Source organism: Diabrotica virgifera, chromosome 4 (genome assembly GCF_917563875.1).
Source record: "Diabrotica virgifera virgifera chromosome 4, PGI_DIABVI_V3a".
Lineage (NCBI taxonomy): Eukaryota > Metazoa > Arthropoda > Insecta > Coleoptera > Chrysomelidae > Diabrotica > Diabrotica virgifera.
Window position 1 is genome coordinate 36,044,152 of NC_065446.1, and position 17,831 is coordinate 36,061,982.

Below are 17,831 nucleotides of genomic sequence, written 5' to 3' on the forward strand. Positions count from 1 at the left end.
TTGCGAGAGCTCTAAGTAGAAAAAAAATTAAATACAACTTACAACTTGTTAACCGCACTTTATATTTATTTTATATTTAACACGCGAATATTCTTTTAGGTGTCCAATCAATTATTTTATTTACAATTATAAAAAATCCAGGTCTGAATTAAAAAATATTGTAAAAATGTTCCGACCCCAAAAAACACCCTGTATATTAAATTTTTTTAAATGGATTTTTTAGTTGAAAATAGGATGAAAAATTAAATTTAGTGGTATACTTTGAATTTTCGGCAAAATGATTTTTCTGGTCAAATTTTGAATTTGAATTCTGAAATTATGTGTGTGAATTGCGAGAGCACTAAGTAGAAAAAAAATTAAATACAACTTACAACTTGTTAACCGCACTGTATATTTATTTTATATTTAACACGCGAATATTCTTTTAGGTGTCCAATCAATTATTTTATTTAAAATTATAAAAACTCCAGGTCTGGATTAAAAATATTGTAAAAGTGTTCCGACCCAAAAAACACCCTGTATATTAAATTTTTTAAAATGGATTTTGCATTTGAGAGGATGATGAAAAACTAAATTTAGTTGTATACTTTGAATTTTCGGCAAAATGATTTTTCTGATAAAATTTTGAATTTGAATTCTGAAATTATGTCAATTGCGAGAGCTCTAAGTAGAAAAAATTAAAATGCTACTTAATTTTAATCAATACCATTATTTAATCTAAATTGGTAAATTGTAAAAACATTTCAGTGTTTTTTTATTATCTGTGACAAATAGTTTATGGCGAATATTCATCTTTAAATAATGAATAAATAATAAAAAGTCAATAAAGAATACATCACTTTAATCAACAAAGTATCTAAAAATTATAAGAAAACAGAGAAAATGTGCAGCATAACTATTCAAAACTAAAGTACTTATTCAAAATGTTAATATTTTACCAATTTAGATTAAATAATGGTATTAATTAAAATTAAATCATATTTTAATTTTTTTTACTTTGAGCTTCGCAATTCACATAATTTCAGAATTCAAATTCAAAATTTTACCAGAAAAATTATTTTGCCGAAAATTCAAAATATACCATTAAATTTAGTTTTTCATCCTCTTTTCAAATGCAAAATCCATTTTAAAAAAATTTAATATACAGGGTGTTTTTTGGGGTCGGAACATTTATACAATATTTTTTAATCCGGACCTGGATTTTTTTTGTAAATAAATTAATTGATTGGACACCTAAAAGAATATTCGCGTGTTAAATATAAAATGAATATACAGTGCGGTTGACAAGTTGTAAGCTGTATTTCAATTTTTTTCTACTTAGAGCTCTCGAAATTCACATAATTTGAGAATTTAAATTCAAAATTTGACCAGAAAAATCATTTTGCCAAAAATTCAAAGTATACCACTAAATTTAGTTTTTCATCCTCTTTTCAACTGAAAAATCCATTTAAAAAAAAATAATGTACAGGGTGTTGTTTTTGGGTTGGAATATTTTTCCAATTTTTTTTAATCCGGACCTGGATTTTTTACAATTGTAAATAAATTAATTTATTGTACACCTTAAGCGATATTTGCGTGCCAAATATAAAATAAATATACAGTGTGGTTAAAAAGTTATGAACCAATTAAGAAAATGGCAAAATAGATAAAACACTCAGTATCTTTGTTATTAATAGAGTAAGACCCATTAAGTATGGTATTTTTGAGACCGCCTAAGTGTCCTCTTTCTGTAGTTAACGTATGTTACTTTCCCAATGAAACACCCTGTATAAATTATATAATAGTGATTAATAGTATTTTTATAGAACCGCCTTAGTCTAAAAGCAGTTCTTTTCATTCGAAGGCCGTCACTTTCCGCAGATTGGTAAGGCAAATCCAAATAGGTAAGACAGTTGCTAGAATATAATATTTAGTTATATTAGTAAACAGTTATATTATTTTCATGTTAATTATCCTTTTTTCAATAACTCGACTAAAGACTATCTTACAGTGTTGTCTATCTGTGTTTGGATTCAGAAAGCTTTATTTTTTGTTAAGGCAAACGCGCCTATAAGTACGACCAAAGTAGAACAGTAACAGACGATTCCCAGAAAAGAAAAGAGCCAAACTAATCGTAATTATTATACGAGTATTTAGTTCAGTCGTCTTTAAACGTGACTAGAGCTTCACGATACGATACAATATCGATACTTTTTAATTAGTATCGTATCGAGTATCGATATCGGCAATACTTTCTTATAAAAATATCGTATTGATATTGATTTCGATACGATATCGATAAAATATCGACATAAAAAGGATTTTACATCTGAGCTGTGTAGGCTCTTTATGCCCACTTTTGCATGCTTGGGCAAATGGACATTATTCTAAAAATATTACGAATATTGCTTATAACTTATATGTATATTCTTATAAAGATTGAATATGGCTGAGAATGCTTCTTTGAAAGTCGACAAATACTTACTAATTCTGTCTGTAATCTGTAGTATTGTTTAAAAACTACCTTTGAAAATATAGGGAAATCCCCGGAGATTCGGAATAAATTGCAATTACTCACTCTCAAGAATTTCAAGTTCATGCACTCAAGTGTAAAAAATATTATAACAGCTGATGCTTGGGTTGCATATAACTTATACTTTTATGTAATAAATAATAATATGATCTAAATACTTATTCCACAAAATATAATCAAACAACTGTGGCGTTTTATTTTTTTTTCTCGATATTGATATTTTCAATAAAATCGAGGCAAGCGTATCGACATTACAAGCAGGGGCGTCATTTGACAGGGTTGGGGGGGCATTTGTCCCCCTGACCCTGAAATTTACAAAAAAATACATCAATTTTATTACTAGAATATATAATGTATTGTATATATAATGCTTGACCACCCCCCAAAATAAAAATTTCACATGACGCCCCTGAATACAAGAGTATTGTATTGATTTCACATAATGAGTATCGTATCGACATTATAGGGGAGTGCAATTAGAACAAAAACATGCATTGTTTCGGAAAAATTCAAACAAGCTTATATTTTTCTAAAACTTTTTTTGTTAGTTTATATAGATAGGTACATGTTAAAGTAAAAAGTTCTACTCGCGGATTTGGCCGCTAATTGGTTATTAACTGTTTAAACAATAAAAATTGTTTTGTATTAATAATTTTAAAAATATCGTTAAATTCATCATTTTACTTTGATCAAATATGTTTCTATTTTGTTTTTGATTATACTGAATCCGAATATGGCATTGCAATTTGAAAATTCTTATACAGAAGCTCTTATACAGTATGTCTGCGTAGCTAGGAACCACATGGAAAACTTTTTTATTATCAATTTTACGAAAAAAAGTTATTATTCATAAAATGCTCTGGATAGTCAAAAATCTAAAACTCAACCATCAGATATCAAACTTTATCAATTTTATACGAGTTATGTCAAAAATATGAATTTCGTTAAAGAGTAAAGTACCTTTATATTTCAGAATATCAAAAAATGCTATTATGAAAAGTTGTTTGAAATTAAAAACTACATATGTTTAAATATACAATTACATTATTCTAATCGAAAATTTTTTTTCAATTTTTTCTCAAATTACGGATACTCATCATCATTTTATTACAATTATGATAACTATTTTATTATCACTTTTACGAAAAAAAGTTATTCTTCATAAAATGCTCTTCCTGGTCTAAAATTTAAGATACAATCATCAGATATTAAACTTTTTTAATTTTATACGAGGTATGTAAAAAATATGAATTTTTCTTAAGAGTTAAGTGCCTTTATTATTCACAATATTTTAATTACAAGGATGTAATTGAACACTAAAACAATTTTTTTAATTCCAAACAACTTTTCTTAATAAAAATTTTCGATATTGTGAAATTTAACGATACTTTACTCTTGAGTGAAATTCATATTTTTTTACATACCTCGTATAAAATTCATTAAATTTGATATTTGATGATTGCATCTTAGATTATATACGATGCAGAGTATTTTATAAAAAATAATTTTTTTTCGTAAAACTGATAATAAAAAAGTTATCAATAGGTTCCAAGTTACGCAGACATACTGTATAAGAGCTGAAAACAAATTTTTTTGCTGAACATTTATTATTGTTGAAGTTTATTTTTAAATGTATTTTAGGTAAGTTTTCCACAAAAAAGTTTTGATCACTTTATATAAACATTTTTTTAGCTGGTAATTTTCGGTTTTTGTATTACATTTTTGTTATCTTTCTTAATTTTCTCAAAAAGAAATAGTCTATTTCATTTCTAAAGTAAAATAATTCAGTGCATTTTAAAGAGTACATCCTAATCTTTAAAAAAGAACTTATAAAACTGTAATAGACCTGTTCAAACTTTAGTAATACCGTCTTAAAGTGGTGGTAATTCTATAAAACTACGAAGATTTCAAAAATTACATTTTTTAAGACGTCATTTCATTTGAATTAAATTTTTGAGATTTTTTTTTTAAGGAAACATCATTTAGTACGATGCTTGAAAGGTAAGTTGTGCAAAATTGAAGTTTTATAAGAAAAATTGTATTAGTTACACATTTTTAAACAAAATTCATGTAAGGCTCATTTTCCGCCCCCACCGTACTTATGCCCATACATTTTATTTATTTTTATTATAACCATAAGATAGCTTAATTATTCTTTTAGGTTCAATTTGTAAAATTTCATATGATTTATTAGTTAAAGAATTACATTAAAATAACTCAACCGTGCACTTCGCCGTACGCTAGTTTACAGTGCGCCAATGTTTGCGAGAAGGGTGACTTTAGCGTTATAAATAAAAAATTATAGAAGATACAGATTTAATTTTAGAAAATTCTTTATATAAGGTTTTTTTTGTAAAATTTTCTGAATTTTTCATTGGTCAAGTCAGTTTTGTTCTAAAATTGATATTTTCGGAGTTATTTAAAAAAACATCAAACTTCGTAGTTCATTTGTTTAATAAAAAATGAAGCACCCACTTCTCGAGTAGAACTTTTTGATATGTTGTTTATTAAACATTTCTTAATGAAATTACAAAAAGTTTTATCTTGTTTGATTTTTTCCGAAGTAAAAATCTAAATGCACTCCCCTATTAATATTGCTAAGGTATGTATTGTATCGGTATCGTATTGGTTTTCGATACTATATCAATACAATATCGATATTTTTATCGAATATCGTGAAACTCTAAACGTGACGACTGAATCTCTAACAACGAGACGAACAAACTGAATTTTACTGAGAACGTCAATTTTGGGACCCCAAAAAGATGTAAAAAGGTTTGTCACTCCTAACCCCGGGCTTTCCCCTAAAGCCCCCTCTAGTGGAAATTCTCTAGAAGATCGTTGTCGTTCGCCGAAAGTCTGCTATTTGCTAAAAATCAGGAAAAATGTAGTAGCAGAAAATATTGAAGACAAAAGAGACCACTTCTAAAGATACATCAAGCTTATCATTCTGTATATATTATGCAGATTTCATCGTATTTCTAATTTTAATTTAAATTTATAAGATTCATATCATAACAGTAAGTAACTCTTTTAACCATAATTGAGTAGGTATAGTGTAAAGTATGAAAAAGTAACAAGGACAATAAACTCAGATAACCGTATAAATCACTAGGAATGGATGGTATATATTCAATGTTACAAAAGGGACCGGAACGTTTATACTGCAGAATATGCAATATACACTGGGGTGCAGAATTAACCGGACACTCAGATTTTTCTTAAAAACTGACGTTTAAGATGTTCCCAATTGAATATTTAATAGAAATTTATTAAGACTCAAGAATGTTACACAGAATAAAGAATAAAAATGCTTTTTTTAATAGACTTTTATTTACTTTAGAACAGGGGTTCCCAAACTTTTTTGTACCACGCCCCCTTTTGTTAAAATGAAAGTTTCTCGCGCCCCCCCCCCCCTTAACAATAAATTGTATATGCCTGGGAACAAAACAAAATCAAATAAGTGTTACATAAGAAACAAAACATTTATTTATAATATATACATACTGCCATAAAATACAACATCAGTTTTAATAAAATACAAAAATTATTAATAAAAGAAAAAATAGATTAGGTTGGTTAATGAGATGGATGGGCTTGCATTTTCTTTACTAGTATGCCTATTCGTTTCTGAGTTTTAGTAAGTGCACAACGCAAGTCACTAGCAGCATCAAGTTTATTTCGATACTTTGTTTTAATTGCCACAAGTGTTGAAAATGCTTTTTCGCACAAATAGGTACTTGAAAAAGGCAAATATAAACGAAGAGCTTCCCGTGAAACACTAGGATACACTTTGAAATATTTTAACCAAAATGAAGGTTTGTCCATTATATCAAAGTTGTATTTGGCAGAGGAATCATGTTTTATTTGCAAAGCATCTTCTTGAAGTGATTCAGACAAGGAGTCTATGTTGACATGGAATGGGTCGGTTGACATTCTGAAAATACTATCGTCACAAGTGTTTGGAAAGTATTTCTGGAACTCTTCAATTAGGCTCTCCAAATGGTTTGATATTTGGATTTTCAAACTTGATCCTTCATAAATATCTCTGAAGCGTGTTTCTTCTGACATTGACTCTACTTTAGGAAAACTCGAATAATTGCAGAGGTTTGCTGATATTTTACGCCTCCAAAGTTGCAGTTTCTCAATATACATATTAATCGCATCACGATGAGTAACTATATTTGAGTCTCCACCCTGCAGTTTTAAGTTAAGGCTGTTCAACGAGTCAAAGATGTCTGACAAATAAGCCAATATTACTTGGGTACAACTTTTTTTGAAGGCCACGCTTAGTTCATTTTGCTTTTGCTGTTCCAAGAAGGTGATTACTTCATCTCGAAGGTCAAATAATCTTGCTAACATGTTTCCTTTTGAGAGCCATCGTATTTCTGTATGAAATAGCAGTGTTTTGTGATCACTTCTTAAATCTTCACAAAGATTTTTAAACAGTCGAGTATTCAACGCACTGTTTTGTATGTAATTCACTACTTTAATTCACAACTTTAAGACAGCATTGCATTCATTTGAAAGAGTTTTTGCTGCCAAGGCTTGTCGATGTATAACACAATGTATCCCAGTCACATCAGCATTTTTCTCTCTTACTAATTGTACAAATCCTGAGCGAGAACCAAGCATTGAAGGCGCGCCATCCGTACATACACCGATTAGTTTTTGCCAAGAGATTTCCTGTTTGTCAAAAAAGTCTGACACTGCTTTCATAACATCAATAGCTTTTGTCGTGGTCTCCAACTCTGCAGAAAAGAGTAGCTCCTCTTTCACTCTATCATTTTCAACATACCGAACATAAACAATTAACTGAGAACATTGTGCTATGTCGATACTCTCGTCTAGCTGAATAGCAAAAAATGGCGATTGTTTTACTGCATCAACTACCTGGTTTTGTATGTCTTCGGCCATATCATCAATGCGACGTTTTACGGTATTGTCAGAAAGAGGTATTTGAGATAACTTTTGCTTACTCTGCGTTCCAAGAATAATATCAGCTGCCTTTAACAAACACGGTTTAACAAGCGTATCTCCAATAATATGGCTCTTCTTTTCTTTAGCAATCAGAAGTGATAGCTCATATGAAGCTTCAAGAACTTTTTCAGATGACTGAGCAGTAGAACCAGTACTATCTAACTTCATGCGTTTTAAATTTTCAGATTTTGTAGCAAAAAATTCCTTTGGTTTGTCCTTAAAAGGGTTATGTTTGGATGACAAATGTCTTTCAAGACGATTAGGTCTCACTGCATCATTACTTAATACTTCATAGCAAATTACACACTGAGAATGTTCGACATTATCTTTACGCATACAAATAAACCCATATTTGATATAATCATCATTATACTTGCGTTTCTTTGCTGAGCTCATCTTGACTACAATTATCTTCCCTCACTCAAATCAACGAAATCAATAAAAGTCAACTACCACAATTAAAATTTCACAACACGTACGCTTTTATAATGCAAAAATAAGTGCAGGCTACGCCAAGGTATCTCAAACACTGAGTCACAATTGATAAGAGCTGCGTCTGCGGTTAGCTGGCGTTTAGGAGGGAAGGAGGGAGGCAGTGCTTGGAAAAGCTCGGTTGTCAAATTATGCGCGCTATTGCCACATTGAACGGCTCACATTCCATTCTTTCAAGCCTTCGATTTCAAATTTATGTAGTAAAGTCAGATGTTACAGTGGTTTGTTTTAATTTTCTAAACATCATGGTTCATTTAGAATTTTAGAAAGACTAGGTAGGCACCTGAATTTAATTTAATTTTCGACTTGTCTCGCGCCCCCCCTGACATGTCCTTACGCCCCCCAGGGGGGGGCGCGCCCCCCAGTTTGGGAACCCCTGCTTTAGAACTTGGGGTATTTGTTGATGACGGTTAGTTTTCAAGCTGTGGCCCACAGGTTCAAACAAGAAAAAACGTTATCTCTAGTAAGGCATAAAATACAATTCAAACAAATTAAACAAGTTTTGATCTAAAGGATCGTTTAAACACAGCGATAAATCAAACAACTTATCAAGGTCAATCGAGTTGTTGCAACTTATCATTGTGTGTAAACGGTGCATCGCACAACTTATCAAAGTTGGAGTTGGGTTAAGGTGGTATCGCATTGAATCGCAGCGTCTAAACAGCGTTTCAACTTGTCATCACAACTAGTTGCTGTGACTTATCGTTGTGTTTAAACGACGCTTAAACAGTGTACTTGCACCTCAACTAATGTAGCCTAAACTTTCATTATTAAACCATCTCGTCTATTTGGTGACATCTAGTGCTATTCGTACTATCCTATCCTCTGCCATTCTACTAATGTGTTCGTTCCACTCCTGTTTTCGTTTTGTCACCCATCCATTTATGTCTTCTACATTGCATGATCTTCCTATGTTTTCGCTTCTCTCCCTATCCAACAGACTTTTCCCTGATATTCGTCGAAGTATTTTCATCTCTGTTGTTTCCAGTAGTTGTCTCGTTTTAGATGTGTCAGGTCTTGTCTCCGCCGTGTATGTCAATGTAGGTCTAATTGCTGCTTTATAGATTCTTGCTTTTGTGTATTATCTTCGGTGTTTGTTCTTCCAGATTGTGTCATTAAGAGATCCCGCCGCTTTACTTGCTTTTAAGCTTTGTTGTCGTACTTCATCCTCTTCAACATCTTCGTAACTGGTTATATCTATTCCCAGATATCTAAACCTTGCTTCTTGCTTTATTATTTTCCCGTCAATTTCGATTTTACATCGTAGGGAGTATTTAGATGTCATACATTTAGTTTTTTCTGTTGATATTATCATATTGTATTTCTTAGCTGCTGTAATGAATATGTGTGTTGGTAATCTTTGGAGATCGTCTTCTGTCTCGGCGATTAATGCGGCGAATTTATGAATTCCTTTTGTTTAATGTTTAAATTTCAGTTAATTTTAATAAAGTTTCAGCTTGCTGAAATAAATAAATAATAATAAATAGTAGGGAAGAACTTTTTGGCCGGGTTCGAGACGCCTTCCAAGAAATGAAGAATAACCCTGACGAGATTAGTACGTCAGTCAGACAAATAACAAAAAGAGCAAGACTTTGCCTTTAACAAGGTGGTGGCCATTTTGAACAATTACTATAGTTTTTATAAAATATTTTTCAGAAAAATTTTTCTGATTTTTTTTAGTTTTTAAGATAGTTCGTTGATTACATAAACTTTTTTGTGGACTTTATTATTTATTCATTAATTAAAGGAGAATATTTGCTATAATTTATTTGTCGCCATAATAAAAAAACACTGAAATGTTAACATTTTACCAATTTAGATTAAATAATGGTATTAATTAAAATTAAGTTACATTTTAATTTTTTTTACTTCGAGCTCTCGCAATTTACATAATTTCAGAATTCAAATTCAAAATTTTACCAGAAAAATAATTTTGCCGAAGATTCAAAATTATTATTTTGTATGAAATGGACCTTTTTCGAGAAAAACCACCCGCCTATCAGACATATTAAGGGTAGACAAGGCATACTCAGTAAAAAAGCGTAACGCGGAAGCAGTCGATCGGTGGTCTATCTATTTCTTTTAACCCAGCGATTCCGCGCATGTGACAGACGACGATGATGGCTAGACCACTCAATCCTTAATATTGGCGCTACACCTCGATGCACAGAGCGGCCCATACCTTGCCTATTCTACTAGTTATAATATCTATGGTCTATAATATCGCCGGTGCGGAATAAGAATGGCGTAACTGCAACAAACCAAATTTTTCAGGAGAGCAAAATCGATTTTTAAATATTTAAAATGAGGAATAATCGTTCAGGAGCATCGGTATGGCGTTTATTCTTACAATGATGGCTTTTATTTTTATCCCTATTGGTTCTAATTTCATTATCTTAATTTAATCCCCCCATTTTCAACCCTTTTTACAGTTGCGCCGTTCTTCATCTAAAAATGTTTAAATATTTAAAATAGTGATTAAATAAAGAGTAACCGCCCGGAGCATCGGTATGGCGTTTATTCTTACAATGATGGCTTTTAGTTTCATCCCTTTAGTTTCGAATTTCATTATCTTAATTTAACCTCCCCATTTTCATCCCTATCTACATTTGCGTCATTCTTAATCTTAAAATTTTTCTGTACAAAAAAGCTATTTTTAAATATTTATTATGCCGTTTATTCTTACAGCGATGGCTTTTATTTTCATCCCTATTGGTCCGAATTTCGTTATCCTTATTTGGTCCCCCCGTTTTCAACCCTATTTACAGTTGCGTCATTATTCATCTGAAACGAAGGTCTAAAATGGTGCGTATTTCAATAACGATGCAACTATCTTGTAGTGGATCAGCACAAAGTTACAGTTCTGTCGCTTTTGTATCATCTTTACACAGTTAATTACGAATTTACAGAAGTTAATTACGCAATAAACATGAATTGACAAAATTATCAGTTACGTCATTCTTGCTCCGGACCGGCAATATCTGCATAGATTATGACAAGAAAATATTTTTGACTGAAGTAGTTTCAACAACTAGGCTTACTTAATTAACGTTTTCGTAGAATAATGGATGCTTATTACATTTTCTGGCAGGTATATATTTTTCGAAAGAAATATATCTGAACGACAAATAAGTGATTTTATAGAAGACGTAAACGTAGGTAAATAGTCCAGAAGATAGATGGAAGGTAACTGCTACATAATGTGATTACTACCCGATCGATGCAAAAAACGGGTCGCGGACGTTTCCCCAACTGTCATCAATACGACTAACTTCACGCGTAACTTTGATACGAGAATTATAAAAAAAATATGCATTGAAATCCAGATCCCGTAATTCGTTAAGCGTGATAAAATGAGTACAAAGACATACATATATTTGTTTCTTTGTAATTACAGCTTCAATTTACCGTACACTTCTCGTAAACTCTGCCGCACCCCGCAAAAGACACATAAATCAAGAAACTAGTATTTCCAATTTCAAGTTCAACGAAACCTTTGCTAATTAATCGTATATTAATGACATACTTCAAGCAACCAGAAGTTTCTCATAAGTATTGATTATTTTCAGATGACGACCACGCGCATACTCAAAACTCAAAGGGAGAAATCAACTAATGTGTTTTTGGTTTCGCTGTGTCTAGGTACACGCTAACGTGTACGCAAATAATCAAGTTAGGTACACGCTTAAACGTCATCAAGTTAATGACGTCATTATTTAGCGTGTACTATGACTGGGTTTTTTGGTACACGCTAATTTGAGCCGCGTGTATGCTGTGGTATTAAGTATCTGTAAGTATTGCGAGTGTCAGAGTGTGGTTAGAATTTGTCTAATCGCGTTATGTTTACACTTTAATATTGATTTGTAAAGAGTTTTTTTAAAATTAACTATGGAGTGTGGACAATTATTTAGTTCTTTTTAATGAGTTTAACAACATTCTAAAACAGTATGAAAAAGATAAAGGACAAAAATTCGTGATTAAGGGTAGCAGAAGTAATAAGATAAAATATACGGGGATATTGATTAGTGTGATAAAGCTCAGTAGATCCGCTATAGTAATAGATAGCAATAAAAGTTAGTAATAAAAATTGTAGCAAACTTTGAACTTCATATTGCAAAATTAGGTAGAATGTTACAGGGCGTTCGATTACATAGTAGCAGACCAAACTTATGTTTTTTAAATGGAACGCCCTATATTTTATTTTATGTTCGAAATCTTCTTAACTTCCATAAAAATATATGGTTTATTATTTTATTTGGGTTTATTTAGGTTTATAATGTTATACAGGGTATTTACAAAGTTATAACCAATTTTGTATGAAAATCGTAACAAGTGCATCTCCCTGTATAAATAAAAATAAACACCACAGCAAAAATAAACATCAATACAAACTGGTATAATTAACTTACGTATAAAAATTATTTTAACAGTATTTTGTATATATCATGTTAACTTATATTCATTTTGATAACCTGAATATATATTTTTATATACCTACACATTCTTTTATTACAATTAAGTTTGAAACATCTGAATAGTTTTGCTTCCCTTTCCCTTCCCTTAATAAAAATATTTTCTATCAAACAAAAAACAAACACTAAACATATCAAAATAGCGTGTACCAAAATATAAAGTCACTGTGCACGCTAAATAATAACGTCACTGGCTTGATGAAGTTTAATTCGCGTGTACCTAACTTTTTTATTTGCGTACACGTTAGCGTGTACCTAGACACAGCGAATACAAAAACATAATTTAATTCCGAACAGATTTTGTCCTTTTTTAAAATAAAGTTTGGGCAAAATAAAAAGATATTTTTGAAAAAGGATACGCTTCAGATGACGGCACAATTATTTCAACAAGGAAAAGCAGGTAAATTTTTCTTATAAATTGGTTTTTTAAACTTTAGCCTAAATTAATGATTACATAGAGGTTTTTACAATTTTTCTTTAAAAACCTAATGGGACAACTTTTAATTTGAGACTTTGTAAGTTCGTTTTCATGCGCAATTTATTTAAATAATTAACAACAAACACTGAATAATTGGCTTTTAAAAATAGGGTAATAGTCGGTAATACACACAGAAAAAAGCTTTTACAGCCTTGCAAGTTACAATGTGCACGAAAAGTTGTCTTATGGTTTACATGTACTTATTGAAATTTTATTTGATTGGTATATTTAAAGAATAAAAGGATTAGTAAATTTAATGTTTTTGTTGTGACTCATTGTAACATTGTATGATTTAATAAAAATATATGCTTCAAAACAATCTATCAAAAAGCAGTAAATTTGCATCGGGGTTCGAATCTGTCTATGCAATTTTAATTTTTTTCAGGCAAAAGAAGAAAATCAGGAAATAAATGATTCAATTGATGTTGCATCAACAAGCAAACCCCATTTGACAGAAAAAGATGAGTTGAGTGAAAATTCTAACAATTCTAACAAAGTAACACCTAAAGACGTGTTGGATATTATTATCGAAAAAGACCTTGTTTCAGTGTTTTCAAATACCTATATTGTTTTAAGAATATATTTAACTATACCTATCACGAACTGCGAATCCGAAAAATCCTTTTTGAAAATTAAGCTTTATTAAAAATAAATTAAGGTCATCAATGGGCGAGAACAGATTAGTTTCGTTATCGACAGAGGCGGCTCTAGCCCATGTAGCGCCCGTGTGCAGTCGATGCTCTGGCGCCCTTTGGTAGACGCGCAGTCAAAATGGAATAGTCGAATAGGTACCTACCTATTCCTAGTACTAGTACATAGGGTATTAGAGGGTATTAGGTATACTTATATTGTAAACAAAAATCCAGATGTAAATAGTCTAATATTAAATGATGTCGGGAGCTAATAGGTATTCACGGCGTCAGAAAAACCTACCCAAAAGAGCCCGTGCATACTTTTTATCGGCAGATAGTTTGCCTTCAAACTAATTTGTCGGCCAAATATCGGCCGACAGTTTAATCAGTGGGAGCTAACTAGAACTTGCGCACACACGGCGATTGTTTATCGGCCGATAGTTCAATTCTCTCCTAGTTTTGGTATCCAATACTTGTGCAGTGCGAATATTTTTGAATATTTAGCGAAAAAATGGCATCGTCTAATTCACAATCGTTAATTGTAGAAACCTGCATGGCCCAATTAGCATGACTAGTTCATTGAAGGTGACTAGATCATCCGATAAAAGGCGAAACATTTTTTGGGTAATCAAGTAATTTAGAATACATTGTGTAGAATTTTTCACTAAATAATCTATCACTGAGAATTCATCTCATCAGCATCATCAACAACTATTCCATCCATCGCCAGAAGTAAGCCTTCCTTAGTGTATCCATTCGTTTTAGTTTGTTGTTTTTTTTGCATCCATTCGTGACCAGCCATTCACTTGATGTCATCAGTCCATCTTGTTTGAGGTCTGCCTCTACTTATTTTTCTAGTCCTTGGTCTCCATTTAAGAATTTGCTTCGTTCAACGGTTGTTTTCCATTTTTCCTATGTGTCCTGCCCAGTTCCATTTTAACATGACAATCTTCTGGATCACGTCTGTTACTTTTAACCGTCACATCGTCTTATTTCTTTCACTGTAAATTATGATGTACTCAATACTCTCGGAATCTCTTCTTGGATTTCCTCCTCCGTTAGATGAGAGCGATAATAACATGTCTGGATAATTTTTCATTGTGCGACTACTAACTTCAACAGTCAAATACGAACTTTAGTACTAAATCGTTCGAGAATAGTCGGTCGGCTGTTGATAGTGTGCGCCCCCTTCACCAACCCGATTGTTTAGTGGGCTCAGTATGCGTACTAACAGCCCATCCCGACTAAACTATCTGCCGATAAAAAGTCTGCAGTATGCGGGTCTCCGCATACTGTAGTGTTTTACCCTACCAGTGTTTTAATTTTTGAAGGAACGGAAAAGTGTCATTATTTTGCTTTAAAAGTTCGAAGCGTTCGTCAAATTTAGTAATTGAGGTATCTAATAGGTAATAGTAAAAATTTACTTTAAAATATATTTTCGCGTCAGTTACTGATTCATCTTCCGCCTCCTATTTAAAAAATTTTCATATTTTATGTTGAAACAAAGTAAAGGACCCGCTCTTTGGTGCTCGGCGCCCCTAAAATCCCGGCGCCCGTGTGCACCGCACACCCTGCACAGTAGGTAAAGCCGCCTCTGGTTATCGATCTGCTCTATTGAGAATGACGTATTGGGGGAAATTGATTTTGAAAGTGTCATAAAAGCATTTGTTGAAAATAAAGAAAAAAAGCGTTACCTTGTCTTAGCCTTGTATTTTCTGCATACTTTTAAATGAACTGAAGTTTATATTGTTTTAATTTTTAAAGTGCCTTGTCAAAAAAGAGTTGGGTAGGGCCCTCTACAAGAATTAGCACCGGGCCCACTAATGAATAAATCCGCCCCTGGCCATCATAAATATTATGTTAAATGCATAGTTTGCTCTAATATTACTTTCCAAAATAAATAAACTCTTCAACATAATTTACGAAATAAAAACAGCTACATAAGTACAACATGGAGGATAATTGAAGTTTACCGTAATTTCGTCCTGAACCAACCTTTGCACTTGTTAATTTAGTGTTTTTTTTTCTGGGGTCGCTCATAAAGGTTGCGGACCGCTGGACTACAGGACTTGTGCGTAGCACTGCGTAGTCGGTTCAGTTCGGCTATTCCTATTCCGTTCCGCGGAACCTTAAGTTCGTTTTACGGCTACTGCTAGCCTAAATTTGTCGCCCGTGGAGCCTTATGCCCGTATTCATAGTCGAGACTCAAGTCAGCGTCGATGCCCAAGTCCGACCTTGAACAAATTCTTATACAAATTTTTTCAAGGTCGACCTTGAGCATCGACTCTGACTTGAGTCTCGACTATGAATACGGGCCTTAGCCTATACGCATAGCCAGTGGCGGTTTCTCCATAGGTGCACATGTGCACGTGAACCCCCTAAATTATTTTCAAACAAACATTCATATTATGTAAAATTTATCATTCTATAAATAACATTTTAATCTTACTATACAGTAAATTAAATCACAAACCACAAATCCCAAGGAGTTTATAACTAATAGGTAATATTTAATTATTTTTATTCTATGTATTTTGACGAGGAAACTTAGGTAGAACCTCTCGTTCACCGCTCTCACGGTGGCTCCTATCCCAATGACTTATCATAATATGGCAAAATACAACTCGCCACACACCCCGCTTCCCGCTAATGCCCACAAGTTTAGATGTCCACAAGAGCACAAATTGACTGTGATCTTTATGGTATTTTTAACGTGCACGGCGGATATGTACATTTAAATTTTGCTTTTGTGAAGTTCGAGTTTCGGAACACTATTAAGAATGGAGGGATTTGCGGATGTGAATGTTAGCGTGGAATATTTAACATCATATAAATTTTTGTTCTTTATATTTAGAAGAAAAATTAAAAATATCTATGTAAACCAAATTTCTTAAGAACGAATGTACCTACCAAAGTGCAAAGGTCGGGATTATAAATGATCATTTAACATGGAGATTTGTGAAAAAACTTACTGATTGTGTAGGTGCTACTATTAATACTTTTTACCGCTTTCCGTGATTCCTACATATTTAGAGAAGAAGAATCATAAAGAACAAAATAGAAGATCCGATTTTAACTATCCGGGGCAGTCCACTTAAGTAAATTTTTGATTGAAAATAATTTAAAAGATGATTTTTCTAAAATAACTTGAATTCTTCAATTACTTGTTGCGAGGCCAGTGACAACTGCAGAGGAACAGACTGTTTCTCTGCATTGAAACGTATCAAAACCAAAACTTGCCTTAAAATGGCTATGGACTAGGATTGACTAACAGCAGTCACAATTTTTTTAATAAAAAAAAAATGATTCAAGAAATTTCAAATTTTACTGAATTGGTTATTGAAGAATTTATCTAAAAAATAACAGGCGACTTGACTTTCGTTACAAAACTTGCTTGTAACATTTAAACATTAAGTTATAATTTTAAGTCAATATAATACTTTATTTATCATAATTTTTTAAAAAGGTCCTTTGATTTTTACAATTTGACGACACTCAAAAAATTTTATCTAGAGAAATAGGGCCTCAAGGGGTTTTTTATATCTTAATATTATGTGTGCACCCCCACTTAGTTTCATGTTATGATAGTTTCTCGATACAATGTGCTAGAAAGAGATACCGAAAGCCTGTCTAAGAGATCTTGTCGTCAGGAAGCGCAGAGGGTTTAGTCTATGATAATATATGTATATGTCTATGATTCACCCTGATAGAACTCCAGAACTTTACTCTCTGGTTGGAATTATATCTTCTTTATCTTTATGCAGAACTTAAATCCAAATGTATTTAATTATCCATATTTTTAGATATAAAATGAATCCATTTTTTTTATTTAAAATATTTATATTTGAACCCATAGATATAATAACACATAGATTAGGCAAGGTCCGAAAAATAGCGTAACGCGGAGCAGTTCGGGTCGGTGGTCTATCTATCTCTCTCTACCGGCGCTTAGCTTTCCCTCTCTAGCATATAATGGCCTCTGTGTCTATGTTGTTCCATTACTCCCACCTCTTGGTAGATACGCTCACACTCGTACGACAGACAAATATAGCTAAACCACCGCACTTGATATTGGCGTTACAACCCGATGCATTGAGTGGCATATCCCTAGCCTGGTCTATGGTTACAATGTCTATGTTTGCACCACGGAACAATGGACCCCGATAGTCGTGACGTCAAAACGTCAAAAAAAGGTTTCCAAACACGTTGTGTCTAGGTACACGCTAAAATGTACGCAAATAAAAAAGTTAAACTTCATCAAGCTA